At 40.5% G+C, this 21,656-nt stretch overlaps 1 long non-coding RNA gene across 3 annotated transcripts in view; it reads left to right on the top strand.

The window, feature by feature from the left end:
* LOC117830977 overlaps positions 1–21,656 on the top strand; it is a 67,853-nt gene that overhangs the window by 30,397 nt on the left and 15,800 nt on the right. For 2 of the 3 annotated variants that reach the window (XR_004634880.1, XR_004634882.1), the window contains exon 4: positions 10,187–12,656. This is a non-coding gene — a long non-coding RNA (uncharacterized LOC117830977). Of the gene's footprint in view, positions 1–10,186; positions 12,657–21,656 lie in introns of those variants that run through there. The other variant, XR_004634881.1, reaches the window with a different exon arrangement.

Here is a 21,656-nt window from a genome sequence, read left to right as displayed (position 1 = left end):
AAAGTACCCCCTTTGGACAGAGAGGGCAACTTTTGTCTTTGCTGATCTTGTCCTGTACATGTACAAGCGATCTTTGTGTATAATCAAACCTCATCCTGTTTTATGCAACAATGAAATATATCACTCATTATGGATTTGCACATTTTAAAAGGCATTTTCTTCAGTACTGTAAAGAATCTCATCTGACACCTACCCCCTTACAGTTGAAAATTACAATATAGGAAGTGTATTTATGGCTTTTGATGGTCTTGTTTGCTTTTGTAGGCCATTAAGAGGAATCACTGTTAATTTCAGGGTATTTCATAACCAGTAAAAAGCTCCTCACTGGAGCTTTAATGTTAACCCAAATCAAATTGCACACAGAAAGATAATCGTTTTCTATTTCGGATGGGATTGATCTGTAAACACTGGATAAGGGGACTTCCTTTACCATCCTTACTCAATTCTACAACACTTCTCGTTAATAAAAAGGCCACTGAAAGGTAAAATCATCTTTAAACTATGTAAAATTGTGATTAAGTTAAAAAAATAATCTTAATTCTCTACAGTGCTTTGGAACACGTAAAATAAAATCAGAGTCTCAGCACTTTAGGTTATCACATTTTTATACACCAACATCATAGTGATGAAGGGATGAACTTCGCTTTAGCTCAGGAATCATATGAAATTAATTTCTAATTATAGATAGGTTTGCTTTGCATTATCAGTCCATAAATCCACTAAACGCCAGCTTAATGGTTCCTTTTCACGTAAAACAAGCTCTGCTCATTATCACCTGTTGCTGTACAATAGAGCAAAAACTGTTCAGCTGCTTTTTCAGAGCTACATTAGAACAAACCAGTCTAGTGGCATGCATCACCTGTAGAGCATAATGCTGGGGATTTGTCTGCTCAGCCCCATAAACAGCCATCAGGCATTCTCTCTGCAAGCTACAAGCTGTGTGATCAAGATGCTAAACGCCTCAGATGTGGACCATGTGTCAAAAGTTTTTAGCTTGCCTTTTAGTGCCACTACTAGCCAACATGGTAGATAAGCATCTTTCCCCTTAGTCCCAGCACTAAGGACTACACTAAAGCTACTTTTGCATGCTAAAATACAAACATTTGCAAATGGGAAGCAGAGAAATCCTTGGGTTATTTGTCATCAAGTTAGCACAGCGTGAACCGTTTGGTTCATGAGAGGCTTCAGTTAGAGGCTATGAATCAAAAAGTATTTGGATTTGCAGTTTGCAGTGGGCTGGGTGGTGCCCTTCATGTGGGTATCTGCTGTCTATTTATCCCTCGCCACCGTTGGCACCGGCTTTGTGCTGCTTTGAGTTTAAACTCTCACGAAAATTCAAAGTTTTTTTTTTGTTTTTTGTCTTTGAGTCCAACCCCAAGACCTGGAGCTTTTAAGAGGAGTGCGGTATAAAGAAGCACATTCCTCAAAGCGAGGGAATCTTGGGCTAAAGGGTTATAGGATGGCTTCTCTGGAGGTTAAGTGGGATAAGTGTGTGGCTCATGTCAACCCCACTACCCCCCTATAGTTTCTGGAAAATTTGCAATGGGGTCAGATTGGATTACTGTGTTTTGGTATTTACATGGAGACATAGGGCTTTGAAATGGAAAACCATAGGCGGAAAAGCAAGTGGCATGCAGTCTGAAAGGCTGGGTAAAAGAAACCAGCAGTGATTTCCACTGATGGGATGGTTGAATACATGTCTTTTATGCCTATTTTTGCCCTTCAATCAGACATTTTGTTATAGAGAAGGGTGATTTTGGTAAATGGATCATGCACAATCTTTAAAGTAAATCCATCATAAGCACCATGATAAGCACTCAATAGGAAATAAGGAGGTTATACTCACCAACATACCACATCAGAAGTGTTACTGTGGCTTTAAGGGTGCGCCTTAAACACAGTAAAGGAATTTTGCTACATAAACAGCAGTATACCTCATCCCAAAATGACCTTGTAAAAACTCACTAAGGTGTCAGTTCCCCTCCAGGTAGAAGTAAGGTCTTCCTGGATTTGTGCCTCAGGAGCTCTGTCCTGTTTTTTTTTACCTGCTAAATCTTACTGGGAATACTTTTTTGGGGGTTATTTCGGGTAGAAATCTGCAGCCACTCCCTACAGGTGCTGTGTTCAGGCCTGAGCCCATAATCCAGGCTTTTCAGGGTAGATTTCTCTATACGAGCACCTTGTCTCACTGAGGTTTGTTGTTACCCTGAAGTCACAGCTCAAGGAAAATAGTAGATGTGCATGAATGTTTATATTTTATGAATTATGTTTTAAGCTGTAAACATGTCGTTTAGTTTCATTCGAGAAAAAAATGATTTCAGTCAGTAATCAACATTATTTAATTCAGAAATCCTTCTTCCCAAACAAACAAACTCACTTTATAGGTTAGCACATTCCATTGAGAAAATACAATTTCTTTTGAGTATTGATGCGAGAGTATTGTTAGAAAATGCTCCTAAGATTTTTTTAGTTTTCAGTTCCTTTGTCAACTTTTACAAGGCCTTTTTTAACCACAGTGAAAAGCTGTTTAATGTGTTTTTTGTGGACGTTTTGAGGGCATACAAGAATTTGAGTTTAAAGAACACCAACCGGTTTGATTCACATTATTAAGAACACAAATAATTTCAAGTGTCAAATGTTTATGAAATCCTATATAATGTAGACCACAAGTAGATCCTCAGGGCTCTTTGTGTATGAGCCCTGACGCAAATGTTCCTGTGAGTTTGTCGGCTACTTTTTCCCCCCTTCTGCTCCTGCTGAAACTTGACCTCCCGTTTCTGGGTGAATTAACGGTTTTGTCAGTAGCGAGAACAACAATTCGAAGTGTATGCGGCGAGCTCAAGCGGCGGCAAAGTTGAGTGCGGTCAATTGAGTCTCCCACATGCTTCTCTGGGCGATGGATGGATCCCTCTGTTCACTGTATAGAGCCTTGTAAATGTGTGCGTAAAAACTCCTGATTATGAGAACCTTGCATACAGTTGAGCTTTTTTTTCTGCAAAAAAAATCTTTAATCTTTTTTTCTGCAAAAAAAATCTTTAAATGCCTTTTACTATTATTGTGGGATTATTTTTCAGAACAATTGATTTCTTTACGCACGTTTTGTCAGACGTAAAGAGGGATTTCATATTAAAACTCCCGAATCCAACATTTAATGATCGTCTATTTTAATACACGGATCTCTCTCTCCTGAATTAAACTCTGAATGCGACCAGGCTCGTTCTTATAAAGTGTAAAATAATATCTTCTGTGTTTACACTGCAAACAGATTAAGTTGTCTCTTTGCTCCTATAATGTTGCCACTGATGCTGTGCGTCAACAGGTTTATCTGGCTTTGTGCACACTGATATGAGCGCGTGCTGCTTGTTCGTATGGGTCATGTGAACTGAAAAAGCCTCCTGTAGCCTATATATCAGCTACAGCCTAATAGTTTATTATGCTGACATAAAACTACCAGTTTCCCATCTTAAAACGTCCGCACTGAGCTACATCCGCAAACGTGGAATAAAAAAATAGTCCTTTCTTTAGATGTATTATGAGTTAAATGTGACTGAAGTTAGACCGTTTGAGAGCCACCTTTTGCCTTTTACTCTTTTACTAGCTGTTTGCCTTGGCTGCTTTTTCATGTTCAAATTGCAAGTCGTCAGAGGACTTGTGACATTTGAAATATGAGCCTGCATGGCCGTATTTACTGAGTTAGACAATACACGAAAACCACATGAAAATCAGAAGTAAGTAGGATGCGGTTAGGAGTCTGTGCATTCATTTATTGAAGCCCCCCTACACATGTTTTGCATAAAGACGTTTTCAGGGGTAATGAGGGGGGGAGTATTTGAACGTAAGCTGAACCTGCTTGGATAACGTAAAGGATTTTAAAGTGACTTAGAAAAAGCACGGAAGAGGATGAAACAAGGCAACTGTTGCGTAAGGTAAAGCGCACGAGAAATATGACTGTGGCCTGTTTCGAGGGGTGAGTGTTGAAATGATGGTCATTTGTGGTTATATGACCACATTTTTCACTTTATGTAAGTGCATTTTTAAGATAGAAACCGCGCCAATGATGATTATTTAACCAATGGTTTGCAGCTGAAGTTGCAGCTCTGAAAGAAATGTGAAAAATCCAGAATAAAAGCTGCAAACACCTGTTGAATTTATATCATTACGCAGAGAGGCCTATTTGTTGATAGAAAAGCGTATAATGTTACGCATGTAGGTTGTATCACCCCATATCAGGCTGTTTTTGTAGATCTACACCGAAATCCAAACATCCATCCCGCTGCACACACCGACAGGACACCAGCACCAACCAACCAATTAAAATCCGATTAGGAAACATCTTAGTTTTCCAACCGAGGGCAGTGAAAAAGTCTGTAACCTTTCCTCGCCGGGGTCATCCACCTAATAAGATCCATTGCCTATAGTGAAGCCGCAGACCTTCACAAATGCTCCTGGCGACCGACGGTGGCCCCTGAGACCTTTGGCATACATGGCGCTTTAATTGGTCACTGTATTTAAGAATAAGGTGGGATTCCAGTTAATTAGTGGCGAAGTGAACGCGATTGAACATTATATGATTTGCTCCCGGGCCCTGGTTTGTTAGTGCGGATTTGGGCTGGATCAGCTTTTGTGCTCGCCAAATGAGAAGTGAGTAGCGTGGTGCCGATGCACAGTGTCGTTTTGTGGACTGGCGACAGTCTCGATTCATGGGAAAAACTTAAAGGAGACCCGCGTTATCACAGGACCTCATTATCTCATGTCTGCAACCATCTTTTGGGAACAATCCCTAATCAGGAGTGGCACAGACCTACTTTGCAGAACTTTGGTATAATAGCCCCCCCAACCCCCCAACCCCCTCCTCTCTCTTTGCTCTCTCACTGCAAACACATACACACACGCACATACACACATTCATTCATATACGAACACATACACACACTTTGCGTGACGTGGGGTGACAAATGATCCTGGACTATTAAACTCCTGTTTTGGTATCATTTTAGGAATTGCGCGCAATCCATCCAAACATCTTACACAGATTAGGATTTGCGAAATTATTTTTTTATTTATTTTAATGGCATTATCTCTTTCTTAAATGTCTGATTAATATTAAAAGTAATATTTAAGGTTATGTTTCTCGGTTTTATGCATTAGAGCGTAATCAACTTTTGTAGTTAGAGAAAAGGCCTTCATCAGTTTAAAATCCTTTACTTTCTGTTGAAAATGAAACAAAGTGTATTTACTTTTTTTAAAGCATGTGGCCAAACATAAATTATTTTCTAAAGAGAATAAAGACGCATATTTTCCCTCTGAACAGTCAAAACACCATACATTGGTGTAACTCAGCGCATGACAATGGCAACAACAGCCCGGGGCTGTTTTCTTTCCGTGCACGAGTGCAGAGAAGTGGTTCATTTACTCGGCCATAAACCATTTATTTACCTCCAGGTGAGTGTCGCACGGAGTGCAGAGTAAAGATCGCAGGGAGAGATTTACACCTGTCTCTCTGCTCAAACAGAGAAGCCTATAGCCTACAGAGATGGCCACTGGAGCCAGCTTGTCTGGGTTTTTTTTTCTGCTAGACGGCCCCCCTCCCCTTCATCCTCATCCACTGTGGATTAAACAACATCATAAAAAATGACCATCAACGCGCACACTGTAAACAGATTATTCTGCTCGGCGCCTGGCGCACAAACTGCGCGCCGGAGGCAAAGACTCGTCCTGCAGCCACGTGTTGCAGCTCTGCTTGGTCATCCTTTAACGAAAAAAATTATCTGGATACATCAAGGGCGCCTAAATACTCTTGAGCGTTTGATGTCATGGCTGCTGTAGGTTTTGGAGACTCCAGGGAGGCCGATGAGGGACATTTGTTACCAGATGCCTCAAATTTCTTTAAAAAAAAAAGAGAAAAAAAATCCCCCCTTCAAGGGTTTTTTAACATGCAGCAGGGCAGCTCATACGAGCAAAATGTAATTACTTAAACAGCTTAATTTAAAAAATACATCACCAGAATAAATCTGATGTCTCCACATGACCCAGACACAGCTTCTCTGACCCCTGTTTTACCTTTTTTTTTCCAGCGTTCCTGCACCTAAATGTTAATTCTTGTCCACCTTCAGGATTACACACTGAAGCATGGCTGTTACAACATGTTGAAGTATCCTTACACTGTGTTTTCTCTCATTTCCCAGCAGTGAGATGCGTGTACAGGTCTGCGTTTAACCTGGTGAAATCAATTTATCACATTAGAGTGCACACAGTGTCATCATTAGTGCATTACTTTGTGCTAATCAGCATACAGATCTGGATTTTCAGTCCTGGGTCCTCGGGCGTTCTCTGTCATGTCATCACTTGTGGGACACCACTTGATGGTTGCTCACATGCAAGTAACACGATGATGAAGGGAAACAGGTTACACTTTTATGAGTTTGAAGTTTCATACAAAAGATATAATAGACAATGAAGTTAGAATCATCCTTTATGCAGATATTTGGATTTGAAAACAATGAAAATTCAGTGTGTTTGTGCCTTGATGCAAGCATGAAAATGTGACTACGTTTGCGGAAACATGACATTGAATGTCCTACATTTCAAAATGTTCCACGCGATTGTGATAAAACCCCTAAATACCCATTCTTAGAATAAAAAAATGCACAAGAATAAAAAACGCAGAAGCTCTTCTTCCTTTCAGCACACACACACACCTTTTCTTTTCCTTGCACTCCCTCTCTCTCTCTTTCTCTCACACACACATTCATTCACAATTTACATTCACACTCAGACTTTGGCAGAGACCTTCAGTGGTCACTTTGTTTTCCTGGACACAAACAGGGTGTTGGGTGGTCAGCCAGTGAATTTTTTATGCCCTATTGATGAGAATAACTTCCCCCGGTGTGACACTAGCAGTGTTGAGATTTCTGCAAATCAATCCTACCCATCATCAACCTTGTGTAAATTAAACCACCTGTTAACTGCTGACCAATTTTATGTTTACTCCACATTTCTGCACTCTTCTGATAAAAAAAACATATTATCCATATACGTATATAAATCTACTTATAATGTGCGTTTTTATCTGTCACTACAGAGGTTGAATTATGTTCTCTTGTTAAGCTTTTTGCACTTCTCTCCGTCTTCACATATGTCTGTTTCTATGAATGCACATTCAGTGTTAAATCAAAGACAAACTCCTTGTATATGTACGCACACTAAACCCGTATCATTGACTGTAACTAAAGAAAAAATCCAGTAAATTCATACAGAGAACATCCTGCATGGTCAGGCTTTGATTTGTAGAAATCTCCAGTTTGTCTTGTGTTGCAAATCTGTCGGGCCATGGTCTCTTTTTTTCTCTGTCTCTCTCTGTGTGTATTAGTGTGTGTGTTCTTTTTTAAAGGATGCTGACTCACTGATAGCTGCATTGGTCTCATAGGTTATTCTTGAAATATGGGCCGCTTCACAAAATGGGTCACAGGCCCCCTTTTTTCCTGGCTCTTTGTGTGACAGTGTGTGAGTGTTCAGATGAGCCTGCGTCACTGAGTCTGAGCGGTTTTATTCACATCAGATCTGTAGCTCAGAAAATATGTTTGAATACGCCATCAAAACTCATATTTTACCCCTCAGAATAGCTCCGTTCTGATAAAGACACCTTAGTATTGCTGTAAAAGGTGTGCTGCCATGTTTTTCGAGAAGGTCACACTGTGATTTGTCTTTAAATCCTCAGCACAATCCCCATTCGAACATACTAAATAAGCATGATTGATTATTTGCTGAGTGAGCAGGCATAGATCACAATTATTGGTTCCTTCTGCTAATGGAGCAGCGTTTAGCTTAAACACCAATACATAGATGTTTTCAGCTGTAAATTATCCACAGAGAGCCTTGCTGCTATTTCATTTTTTACATTTAAAAACCAGCTCAATAAATGTATCAATAGAGATGCATCCTGTTGCTGCAGATCCCACTGAAAGTTCATGAATAAATCCAAACAGTCTATCCCTCACTGTTTTTAACCTGCATCATTGACTCGCTCAATCATAGAGCTCAGCCTCTGACATGTGTGTTAGTCTGAGGAGGAGGAGGAGGAGGAGGAGGAGGAGGAGAGGAGGAAGAGGAGGGGGGTTAGTGGTGGTGGTGTGTGTGTGTGTGTGTGTGTGTGTGTGTGTGTGTGTGTGTGTGTGTGTGTGTGTGTGTGTGTGTGTGTGTGTGTGTGTGTGTGTGTGTGTGTGTGTGTGTGTGTGTGTGTGTGTGTGTGTGTGTGTGTGTGTGTGTGTCTGTGTGTGTGTCTGTGCGTGCAACTTGGAAATTATAAAAGGAAGCCTTCCATCCAGTGCAGCCATAAGGGAATAGAGAGAGGGAGGCAGCAGGAGCAAATCGAGAGCGCTGATTTTCCAAAATGGCTTAGCTATTGAATGACAATAGCCAGCCGCCCCCCCCCCCCCCCCCCCCCCCCCCTCTCTCTCTCTATCCTTTCACTGCTGCAGACTAGAAAAAACTAACATAATAAAGCGGGGCAGAGAAAATTGACCAAATGTGATTTATTCTGATATGAACAAATCATTTGTGATTTAAATCTGGCAGGAGGGATATCCATGGTAACTGCAGTCGTCTGATTTGAGTGACTTGTGACCTTTTTATTCCCCTTTTTCATTATTTTTTTTAGCTTCTTTGCTGTGCAATCCATGATGTCTATCACTTGGAATACGTGCAGTTAAATCAATCATGTTTGTTCAAGTAAAACACATTTATAGAATAAATCACTCTAACATTTTAAAGAAGAAGGGATGGATTGAAAGAGCTGTTTGGAAAGGCACTGTAACGTGCAAAGAAAAACCTTATACCATATACAAACAAATAATCTAAAAATTAAGTTGTCAAATCTGATTATTCTTTATATTCTAATAAGAAATAAGTGATGTACCATGAAAAAAGTAGTGCCAATTTACCCCGTATGTTCCATTGTATTTATGGTTGTACTGTCACCATCAATAATTTGGGGGTTATTTTCCAAAAATAGAGATTTGTTCCCTCTCTAAATTCAGTGTCGGAGCCCAGCGGTTAACCATGTTTTCATCGCTCCTCTAATACACTGGCAGAGCCACTGAGCAGACCTACATATTCCTTCATCCGTCAAGCAAGGGGAGATTTTTTTCAATAAATAATTCACCACTGATAGCCCGGGTCCTGATGCATACATGAACAAATCTCTCAGTTACAGCCGTCCTGGGAGTAAGCCAGTCCGAGAGCATACTTAATAAACAAATACAGAGGCTGACGGGCTCTGGTTTCACTGATGTCTCTACCGAGGAGAGGAAAGTATTTGAAGACACTCGGTGAAACGACATCCCTTTCTGTGGGTGGAGGTTTAGGGGTCAGGTGTGGGTTATTGCACCGTCACTGCTGATACTCAGGATAGATTTACTGTCTGTTTTACATGGGGCCTAATTTCAGTTTAACTTTGGAATCATGTGGCATTTATGTTGCAGCATTTTATGATCTTGCTCTATTTAGTGGGAATGAAATGAAAATGGAAATATCAATAAAACACATAAAATATACATGTAGTGTCACATGTGAGGAAAAGGTCTCTATGCTGTGTAAAGGAACAGTTTTTTTGAGCACGTTGTCCTTTGTGTCCACTTCTAAGACTGAGTCTGAGTCAGTATCACAGCTTTACATCGACCACATGTTTGCTCGGACTAGAAACACGATCCAGACATGATTCCCCTTTGGGTTATAGGCCATGTGAGTGAGTGTGTGTGCAACATCTTCTCACGGAAATTCTTGTGTTAGGAAGCAGAGACAGTAACCACCTTTATACCTGCAGTCAGCGTTACAATGTTGTTTTTTATTCATCATAAATATTCTTATGGCCACGATTTAGGCCTTTTAATTTTTGTTGAGTGTTTGGGGTGTGAAGAACACAATTCTCTCCCTGTTATTTTCAAACTAGACAGACTTCACAGTGGTTTTTCCCCCCACAAACATGTATTTTACAGTGTAATTTGGCTGTAGGTGTGTTTTCAAGCATTCAAAATCAGATGTACATGAGTGACTGGACATGTTGTAGCCCTCTGGTGTGTCTTCTGCAAGACTCCTTACATGAAATATTCAGAAAGTCCAGTGAAAATTGATACGCTGATTTGAAGTCTGTTCTTTCCTCCTCTCTTTTTCCCTCTCTCTCTGCGATCAGATCCCCGTGGAGCTTCCTTCAGAAGAATCCTAATATCAAATATCAGTGCGATGACCAAGTTCAGGGCCTGCTGCAGCTCGGTGCTGGAGCTCGGATCAATGGAACACTGTTGGGAATACAACGGACCACACCCACAAACTGATCAGAGCCTCTGATTGGATCTCATGAGAATGTCTTGACTTCTACCCAGGCTTTCATGCAAATTGATGAAGGTAATTTTAGCCCCCTTAAGTGAAATTTGATTCGCGTTAAGAGCTCTTGCTGCTTTTTCTTAATGTAAATCAGTTTTGATTAATAGTGTGGGAGTCCGGGGAGAAATATTATCAAGTGCAGCAGTCTAATGTATCTCTCCAATGGAGGAGTGGTGCTGCTGTTTGTCATGTGAGTTTAATACAGTTTGTTCAGACAAGGAAAGAAAGTTCTTCAGAAAACACTCCACCAAAAAAAAGGGCATTTATATGTTGACGATCCTCGACTATCAATCCCTGTCCTTATTTGCTGAAACCCATCTTACAGTAATCACAAAAACCTTCCTTTGTGAGACCTGTAGTTCAACTAATTTGTGCTTTGGAACGAGGGAAATAAAGTGTAATGACACACTGGAAAAAAACAAAAACAGACACTTACACTTTTAGAGATTTCTTCAGTTCACTCTCCACCAAAAGAGTTTATACACAGACCATCTTCGATTAATGTTGCACTTAAAAACAGCGAAAACTCAAACACACTCACACACACTATCAGAAGGAAACAGTTTTTATAAGTCTACTCTCAAACAAAACAGATAACTTTATACATCAATAATCCTTGAACTCAGTTTATTAAACACCATGAAACTGTCTTTATTATCTCAATTGAAATTTTTTAACAACTGCTTGTATAGGTGAAGTTCTATACATACCAAAGCCATTCCAATCTCAGGCCTATAGGTTATTTAACACATGCTTTGAACAGGGAGAAATATACCGGAGAGGTGCACTGAAAAATAACAGTGAAAATCATGAACACACTCTGTCATACACCAAAACTAAAATTTTATCAGCAAACAAGTCCTGCTATACCATTGTATCCACCTACCCAGACTGTTGCCGTTACGTGCTCCCCTAAATGTCTGCAACACTTCACCTCACCTCCTCAGAGCGGCACAGTGCTGCACCCTGGCTAAATGAAAAACAATCTAAGGAAGCAGGGAACAATCCTCGGCAGGCTCCAGCGAGCTGCCATAAAAAAGGAGTGGGCCGCCTCTCTCCAGCCTCTCCCCTCGTGCCTTCAACTTTAACTCTATGGGCTGATGAAAGATCAATGGGCCGACCGGGCCGGGCCGCTGCTGTGCCTGCTGTCCGCCACTGCACCAGGAAGCAAGCCAATTACAAAATAGGGGGAAGAATGGAAAGAAAATCAGTCTTTGTAAATGCAAAGTGAGTGATTGGATGAGTAGTTTTATGTACATGTGTCTCTAATCCAGCCTTCGGTGGCCATTTTTAAAAAGTTTGGATGTTCCCAGCCTAAGGCTCATATTCCAAACTCATTTTAACCCTGATTTCTCCCCCTACCTCACCCTCTTTAACACCCCTTTAACCCTCCTCTCACTCCCCCCTACCGCCTCCTGACTCCAGATCTGTACCCGCTAACCAGACCTCTCCTCCGGATCACCGGCAGCAGTAAATGGGGGTTGGCGCTAGGGGGGTTTGGTGCAAACACGCAGCAGCAGCAGACAAACAAATCATGTTAAGTCTCTGCTGCCACGGCTGGCAGCGCACTCAAAGGGGCAGCCGGTGCCCTGCCAGGGAGGAGGGTGCACCCATTTTCCCAGGGAGGGGGTGAGGGTGAACACGAGGGGAGGGGAATGGGAGGCCTGGTCCTTATCGAGCCCCGGATCACAGACACCTCCGCCCCTCCTGGCAGGAATGCACACAGCCCCTGTGGGAGGAGAGACGAAGAGAAGAAGAAGAAAGGAGGAGGAGGAGGAGGGGGTGGAGGAGGAGGAGGAGGAAACAAGCAGACATCAAGAGGGGAAGTAAAAAGAGGAAGAAAAAAGAGTGAGTGAGGGGGAAAGTGAGTGACAGACGCAGAGAAAGAACTACCCCAGCTTATAGGAGAGGGAGTGTCTCTGGACATACACACACGCACAAAAACACACCAATCACAGCACTCAACACACTCTGTCTGGATTGAGAGCACCACTGGGAGAGCACGTAGGAAAACAAACAGGGCATTAGGCTGCTTAAATACCATACTAAACGTGCAACTGTGGTCATCATTACCTCGGCTCAGTCACACTTTGAATGTGTGTGTGTGTCACAGATGACAGCTGGGGGAGATCAGACGGCCAATCATGTGTTCAGAGGTATTTAAAATGATGTGTAATGGTCAAAAGTCGTTGCACGTTTGGGAAACTTCAGTGTCTGAGTCATTCATATAAACTAAGAGAGAATAAAAAACATGTCGTAATAAAAGATATACCGAAAGACTTATTTGAACTCTGTCATCTTACACTGCAAAAATTTAAATCTTACCTAGTGCATTTATTGTATTTAACAAAACTAATAAGCTTTAAAAGTTTACATTGAAGCATATTAGAAGCAAGAAATGAGGCACCAATTGCTTAAAATGTGCAAAAATATCTGCCGATGCAATGAGCAAAAATGTACGTGTTAAGTTTCTTGAAATTAAAAGATTATTTCAATTCAGAGTAATTCAAAAAGTAAGTTTTGCTTACAAGGAATTCATGCCTTATTTTTGCTTCTGATAACTTGACATAAGATGTGTAAATGAACTTCTCATGTAAGTATGACTTATCTTTAGTCTAACTGAGAAATGAATAATAATACAAAATATCTTCTTAGATTTAAGTTTTTGCACTTTACGTTTTTTTCTCTATCATGTTAAAATCTAGCCCTTTTTTTTAGTTATTATGTTTGCATATTTCCCCCCTCAAAACATGAATTCCTGCTCTTGATATTTAGGACTGAGTGCTCACTTCTATCCACAAACTCCAAGCCTGAGAGGTAAACGTGATCCTAACATGGTGCTCCTGTGAGCTCTCTGTGGTTGTACAGTAACGTCAAGGCAAAGAACAGATTTTGTCAGGTGGAGTTTGGGGTCTAGGGGGTTCACTTAAAGTTCATGCAGGAGCATTCCATACAATCTTTACATTTCTATTCAGCCTCGTTCTCTTCCTCCTTCCTCTTTCTTTACTCCTTCAGTCTTCGCCTTTTGAAATGCAAATATCTACCAACAGTTATGTCTGATCTGCGGCATGGCTTGATTTCCTTTTCAAAATGTTCCTAGCCTTGACATATTGTATGTGCATGCTTAGCTGAACATGCCCAGGAGTGTTATACTTCTATGTCTGAGATGTGAGTCACACTACAATGTATGTACTGATCCCTAATTACACTTAAGTGTCTGTGAAATGCATGGCTAATAACAACATACAGCCCAACGCACAACGTCTTACAGCCATTGCAATACCAGAGCAGCTCAGTAATCTGCGTCTTAACACGTCTGTTTGTTTAACTTCCAGTTTAAATCCTTAAGATATTTAATAAACAAGTCTAACGGGGAACATGGTCAAGATTAATGCTCTTAATGCATAAATAGTATGCACTTTGTTGAACAATTTATGGGGTTTTATATAGAACTTTAACTTTATTTTTTAACACTGAATAACAGTATCAGCATGATGTGACAGTGTGGAGAGAAATAATTGATAATAATATCATACATGCTTATTTTTCTACTTCTTTTGGCTGAGATGGAACACTTTCTTTGCTGAGATGGCACACTTTTTGTTCAAAAAGCATGATGAATTTTAAACCAGCATAATTAATGTGCATGAAATAGCATTATGATTTCAAAGGGGGTCCTTTTTAAAGGTATAAAGGTAAGTTAAATATTAACATAGAAGTATTCTTCATAGATTTCAATGCACGAGAGAAAATGAAAATAGATTTTAAAACACTGTGGCAGTGGTACTTAAGTTGCACACAGAAACCATGAAATGTATAAAGGAACCACATCAGCAGTAATATTTATCTTTACAATATTTTAAAGAGCTTGAGTACTTTCATACCAAAAGTTTTTTTTTTTGTTGGAATAAGAGGGTGCATTTATTTTATTCCTTTTAGAATGCTAAGCAGATAATTTGATGCATACTATAATAATGAAACTGTCCCCAGAGCAACAGTTGAATAAGATATCATGATAATATAATTAATGTTATGTGTTGCATAGCTGAAAACAGAGCTGCAACAGTTTTGGAGCAGTAAATAACATTGCCAACAAGTTCCATATATTAAGGAAGGGAGAATGTAAAGTGAGAGGGTTTTTATGTGAAATAGAATCCTGACCAGCGAAGACAGTCTTGCATTCATATTTTCCTGCTTTACTGTCATCAAAAATATTAAACTCAACATTTTCACTCTCATTGAAGTCTGTTTTTCTGTAGGCATTCTTAACATATGCAAAAAATAACAGCAGCACCTGTATTAGGTTCTCTGCCCCATAGCCTTTTAGTTGTCACTTCGCACTGGACCAGTCCTTTAACTCTTCCCATACTGTGTTGCAGTATGTGGTTGCTTCATGTCTGTTTGGTCAACGTCTCTTTCACTGAGCTACTCGTGTGTTTGAACATCCCTTGCTAGTTTCTGCTTGGTTCCCATCTTCCCTCTTCATTTGTATCTGCTGTCGACTGGTCAGCCATTAACCAGGGATCAAAAATGTTGTGCACATAAAATAAGAGTAATATTAAAAATAATCTCTATGTCGTTCACTGATTCTATTAGGAACTAAAATTTCATTCGTACACTCCTTGTCACAGATTGATATGTCATGACGTGTGATCTAGATGTTCCTGGTGTCACTTCGCTATTCAGAGTTAATAACTATTATTATGGGGTTCGACCAATCAGAATCAAGTATTTAGCACAGACAGGTGATTTGAAGAAAGGCAGGTAATAAATGCTTACAAAAATCTGAGCCATCTAATGTCTTCATCAAAGCCAATTCTTAAAACATTTTCCTTTAATTATTGTTACCTTTTGTTGTTATAATGGGGGATCTTTCTGTTTTAGTGCTGGCCTCAGTTCAGTCTCAGTCTATCCCCATCTGTTTGTCCGACCGGAGTGGCAGCACAGCTAACTTATTGCTGCCACATGTGACCTGTTAAGCGTGTGCGTGTGTGTTTGTGCAGCATCCCCTTGCCTATCAGCCCCCCCTTAGATGGATCTCCACCTTCATTAATGCAGGCCCACGGCGCGCGCATGTCTCCACATGTTCGCAACATGTATGCAAACATCTGGCTTATTTTGAACATTGGGGGTCCCCTTTCTTTCTTTTTAAAACAATCTCCAGCTTTTTTTCTGGGGTCCTGAAAGGGGGCCAAATCACTTTGTGTCTTTCTAAAAGAAAAGATGTGATGCTGGTGTTGTTGTGGCGAGCGACTTCAAAGAGTTTGTGGACATCAGTCATGAGTGAGTGGAGGGCAGAATCTGGTCAGTGGTGGGTATTTATCGTCTAATAGCCCCTCTGGGGGGACTTTAAGTCTAATTTCAGAGGTGCTGAAAGTAGGAGTTAATGATGTATGCCATGTCCAAAGGTCCTTTTTGATTTTGCATGTTTGTTTCATTACACTGAGACTAATTAAAATGATTCTCAGAAGTTGGATAGCTGAAAGCTTCAGAGGTCTAGAAAGCTCAGCAAATGAAGAGAAAAGAAACAATGCCACATTTTATTGAAGATTTTGAGGTTTTAAAGTTACAGACACATTGTTAAAACACATGCTTACTTTGGCATCTTACAATTTACAAGTTTAAAGTCATCACTTATCCTCTATCTAACCTGGAGATGACGTCAAAGAGGGAAAGCCTATCACACAGCCCTGCCCCGGCTGTAACTCCAGGTCACTTAAATATTGATGTTTCCCTCCCCTTGTCTCCCCATCAGCAATATATTTAATGGTCACATTCTGTGCTTATTCAGCACAAGAAAAACGAGAGCAAGGTAAACATGCCAGCCTGAGAGCACAGGGCATTAGTCTTGTAGCTTGAAATAGCTGGATTGCATTTAATGAGACGTATGTAAGTTGAGAGGGGGGGGCAGACATTTGTTTTGTTCTTGACTGCATGTGTTGAATTAAATGACAAACAGTGAACTCCTCAGACTCTGGGACTGCGTCGTGTTCCAACAGCCATCAATACCAAATCATGATCCGTCAGTCAGGACGTCGTTTAGAAGAAATGCACATTTAATGGCTTGATCCATTGTGATTGGAGTGGTTAATTGATGATCTGGTTGTAAATTTCAGCCTCATGGCCGTCACTGTCTCTCCTCCCTTTCTTTCATCCTTCCCTCTGTTTACTCTTCTTCGTCTCTTCCCCTTTGCTTGTCCTGTTCCCTGACTTGTATATGCCACTCCTGCGCCTTTTGTCTTGAAGTATTCACAGTTGAAACCCGTCTAATTGAGCAGTTGAAATTCATCTCACAACATTATTCACAGTTATGCAGCAGGAAAATGTTTGTGTTGGCCGCCAACCAACAGAGAACCCTGAGCGCGCCAGGTCTTGGAGTTTTGAGGGGGACGCCGGGGTGCTGCCGCTGGTGCTGCCGCTGGTGCAGATGTGCCGCCTAATTGCAGATTCCCCCATGCGGAAACGATTGTTCTTAACCATTTCAAAGCATCCGCAATAGGTGTCACTGCAAGGTTAAACCAACTTCAAAATGCAAGTCCTTTTCCTTTTTACGGACTGCTGAATTGATCTTGAAACGTTAAATGCTTTCAAAAAAAGGAGGAGAAGGGGAAAGGTAGTTTAACACAGATTTGGTAGCTTTGCAGAGTGTCTTTAACATAAAATGGGAAATAATGCAAAACTGTTTGCTCACACTTTTACAAATGATGTCATTTTTTGAGAATCAACTCAATCAAGTTTGTTGCCTTATTGATATGATAGTATTTATGTCTTGAATTGTGGTAAGATTATTATGGTGTCATGTTCTCTTAAAAGAAGTCCACTTATTTTTATGTTTAACCGTAACCAAAAGCAGAGCACTGAAAATGGAGCTGCTGACTTTATCTTATGGTCTTTTCAATGCTTTCTGGGAAGGTATTGATTCAGTCAGTTGTAATAGTTAATGATGACTTTGGATGCTAATTGAAACCTGGAAAGGAAAGTATAAGGTTTCATATTCCAGTATCACTAGACATGTAAACTAAACAAAAGCGAGTTATGCACTTATTAATCACTCACTGTAGCCCTTTAAGCAAATATTTAACGTAATGAGTTCATCAACACATCAAGGATGTTCCTTCCTGAATCCATTATGCAGTTAACAGCACACCAACTGTAGTTTAACGCTGAAATCTAGACAAGGTGCTCTCGCAGAGACACCGCAGATGACTAGAGCTGGCCAACAGCTGAGTAAAGAACACAGAGCTCTTATCACAGGATAAACGTGACAGATCAAAGGCTGAAAAGCAGAAGGTCATATGTTCTGATGTGGAGCAGAGCGTCTGCCCCTGAATCTATTCGTGGTTGTCATCACAGACATTTCTGAAAGTTTTTTTGTACATATTTATATGGGAAGTCACTTGATTCTGGTCTAACATGCAGGGGTGTGTCGAGACTATCTTGACTGGGGTGGCCAAACCGAGAAACTGAGGCATGCGGAGGTGGCAAGAAGTAGTTTGTGTGCATACATGTATGAAAAGCATTTATTTAGCAGTCATTCTTTACTTGTTACATTTAACTAAACTACCAGCACTTATTTGTCACAGTTGTTAAATCCTTCTTTATAGATTTTTAAAGGCACAGTGAGGAGTTTTTCACTAATTTTGAAATAGTGTCTCTCCTACGCTGATGTCTCCTCATGACCTACATTGTAAAATGAGATTATTAGTGACAAGAGTGGTTATTCTTTTTACTGAATTTTCATGGCTGTGTTCTGGTCGGATCATCTGCTAAAGTGCTGTGTCGATATTCAACACTCGCTCATGTAGCTATGATTCTAACTCCATTGGTAAAATTAAGCAATGAAAAGTTAGTTAGCAAGTGGGAGGAGTTTTTAATTTAGATAGTTTTCTGTTTAGATAATATTTTGTACTCATGGCTGATACTGGAGCAGGATAAGCACAAAGACGTATGTTTTCGGTTGAAATGTTGCTTCTGACAGTGAAACTAGACAACCAGGGCTTTGTTTGGCAGAAGAACAAAATGGCTAAGAACAGGATGCAATTTTTATGTTATTTGGATATTTATTAGGACACTTGAGCACACATAACACCAGGACTGTGAGGGGTAAAGACAAACCAGTTGTATGTCTGGTAAGCTTTTGTATGCTAACTTATGGTAATCAGTCAGAGTTTGATTGATTAGGTTTATTTTGGACTGTGTCAACAACCAACACGTCCCTCCACAACAGAGGAGCCATGTGAAAATTACAAATAAAAGCAAAAAACAAAACAATAACTGAGGGATTCATCAAGAAAATATGTACTGAGTCCAGCATATACGTACACACATATATCGATCTGTACCTGCATACGTACACATACACATGCATACATACACATGTACATTCATGCATACTTATCCTGCCTACCCTTTAACATAACTTATACCTTATAGGCAACATTGTGCAAGTAATTATGTTATTTTATAACAAAGCAAAGTTTACAAAGTTTTGTTGTTGTTACGTTACAGTTTCAATATATAACCCATAGACTGTATAAATAATAGACGTAGTATCTGTGACGTCATCCATCTGTTTATGAAGCGCTGTTTTGAGGCCAGTTGGCGGCGGCAGCCACATTGCTGCTGTCGAGGGATTGTGACGTAAAGAGGCGGGCTTTGAGCCTCCTAGCCAACAGCTGCAGTGTTCCCGCCTGTCAATCAAGTCATCTGTGCCTCTCATTGGAAGACTCCTAATCTCAATATCTTCGAAATTGCTGGGCTAGAAAAAAAATTCACCCCCCCGTACAGTGTATGCCGATTGAGAAATGAGCTATCCAGACTACACTCATCTTTTGTACCAGGCTGTAAACATGTTTATTTCTGCTGTAAAGATCGTCTTTTTTGAATTGGTGTGTATGTGGTTTCTGGTACTTCCGGAGCCAGCCTCAAGCGGATAATCGATGAACCGCAGTTTTTAGCACTTCCGCATTGGACTCATATTTTTAGACTGGAGGCTGCCGCTTGATATACCCTCATTGGTCTACATCTTGAACAAAGAAAATAAGTATTGAGAACAACAGCTGAATTCTATTCATAGTGAATACATGCTTTGGTAAGAGTAACATATTTACAACATTCGGGGATGATGCTTATGGGAAATGTAGTCTACATTGTGGCAAAACACAATTGATTTCATCAAAGGGTCACCAGAAGGAACGCAACAGGAAACTCCTCACTGGGCCTTTAAATGATAAGCTAACAAACAAGAGTGGCAACATGTTAATCGTCCATGCTTTATAATTTAATGGCTCATGGAAGAAAATGTTTCTCCAAAAGTCAGTCAAGTGTACAGCTTAATAAACTACAATGTTATATATTGAAATACCATGGAAGATACCGGAGTTGATCTTATGTTACTCCTTTGATCATCCAGTCAGCCAATCATAGTCTAGGATTATTGGATGGCAAAATAGTCGTCAAGGGTATTGAGCCTCCTGCTTTCATGTCGGTATTATTCTTTCTTTCAAAACAGAAAACAAACTGTGTTGTAAGTTTGTAAAGGCCACTTTTTTAGTTATTTCGGCAATAATACCTCCCGTGTATTTTCATCTCTAAACACACACCTAAGTGGCTGTTTCTTTATTAACGTTTGCTCTATGGTGGAATTTCTTGCTTTGACATGGTGGTCCTGTTTGGTTTTTGTTTGTCTAAGTTTTGCCAAGTATGTTTATCTACTGATCCAAATGCTTACAAATACAATTGGTGTTGGTTGTGTATGTGTTCCTCAGCACTTTTGATTTCAACATCATCAATCATGATTTCAACTGTTAATTTCCATAAATAATTCATTTTTGATTACATCTAAAATATTCTGAGTTCAGTTTTCACCGCATTGAGAAGCAATTCCAATCCATAAAAATTGTTTCCAGAAAAAAGTTTATATACTTAAAATATATCATTGGTATAAAGTACAAACATCCTGGGATCTAACAGTGAGCCTTGTGGAACCCCACAGGTAACCTTCTATTTATTGAAAAACTACATGATTCATTTGTACATATTAACATCTATTATAATTCTAATGAATGAGTAACTTAACCCCCCAGTTTTCCATTCATTTGAAATATTTAGGTCTGTTTGTATTTTCCTGCATGTTGTGCTGAATAAGTCAGTAGTCCGTTTGAAGGAGGCTGTGAAGCAGACAGTGTATATATTCCTGTTTATGTATTGTCCGCCTGTGTGTATGTATGTATGGGTTTGGAGCCCTATGTCTGGCCAGCCATGGCCACATCTGTTTGTCATGTTAGCACTTAAGCGCCTGCAGGAGCCACGATACTAAGTGGAGACAGAGTCCTCTCTCCCACTCTCTCCATCCTCCCCTTTCTCCTAATTACATTTGTTCATTAATCCATTTTCTGCCCACTTCTCTTTCTTGTTTACGTTCGTGCTCCAGTGGGCTTTAGCCTCCTCCGACCAGCAGACACTGACCTTTAAGGAGATGCCAAAAGACTCTGTAAGACAATGTTACCCCTTCACCCTTTCACCATACACACACACACAAACACAAACACACACACACACACACACACACACACACACACACACACACACACACACACACACACACACACACACACACACACACACACACACACACACACACACACATCACTACACAGTCACATCTTGGCCCCTCAGTATCCCCTCAGGCCATCTCCTTTAGAGAGGCTAATGGAGTTAGCCTAATGTCTGCACAGCGCCAGCCATAAAACTGATTTGAGGCTAAAGGCTTGGTGCCGAGACCACCACTCTGCTTACAAAAAAGAGAGATGTGAGTGAGATGTTAAAAGAGAGCGAGTGTATCTTTAGAGGAAAAGAGGTTGGGGTGGCGATGGTGGCGGTGAGGGGCATGCTGGCGTAACTAAGGCAACTCCAGACAATCTAATTGGTATTGACATCCTTGTCTCGGAGGAAATTTGACATCTAAGGGCAAATCATTCTATTTAGTCGCCTGAATAGTCTCCAAGGCGGGGTCTGAGGAGCACAATCGCGCTGTAGCGTCGTTCTGGTCCTCATGTCTGGGCCGGCTCTGCCATGCAGCAATCGATCCTAATCTGATCGGGGAGGGGAGTAGGATAAGCGGTGTAGGGAGAAAAAATGACAATAAAATCAAAAGCTCTGTTGGGGTAATATTTAACAAGAGGGAGTACAATTGGGCCCTGGCGGGGCGGCAGCCTGTAATGCACTTGTGTTGCTGTAGCGTGGTTAATGTAAAGAAAAACCTGGGAGTAATGGCTCTT

Source organism: Notolabrus celidotus, chromosome 19 (genome assembly GCF_009762535.1).
Source record: "Notolabrus celidotus isolate fNotCel1 chromosome 19, fNotCel1.pri, whole genome shotgun sequence".
Lineage (NCBI taxonomy): Eukaryota > Metazoa > Chordata > Actinopteri > Labriformes > Labridae > Notolabrus > Notolabrus celidotus.
Note: the sequence above shows the minus strand (reverse complement) of the source record. Positions and strands in the feature narration are given on the sequence as shown.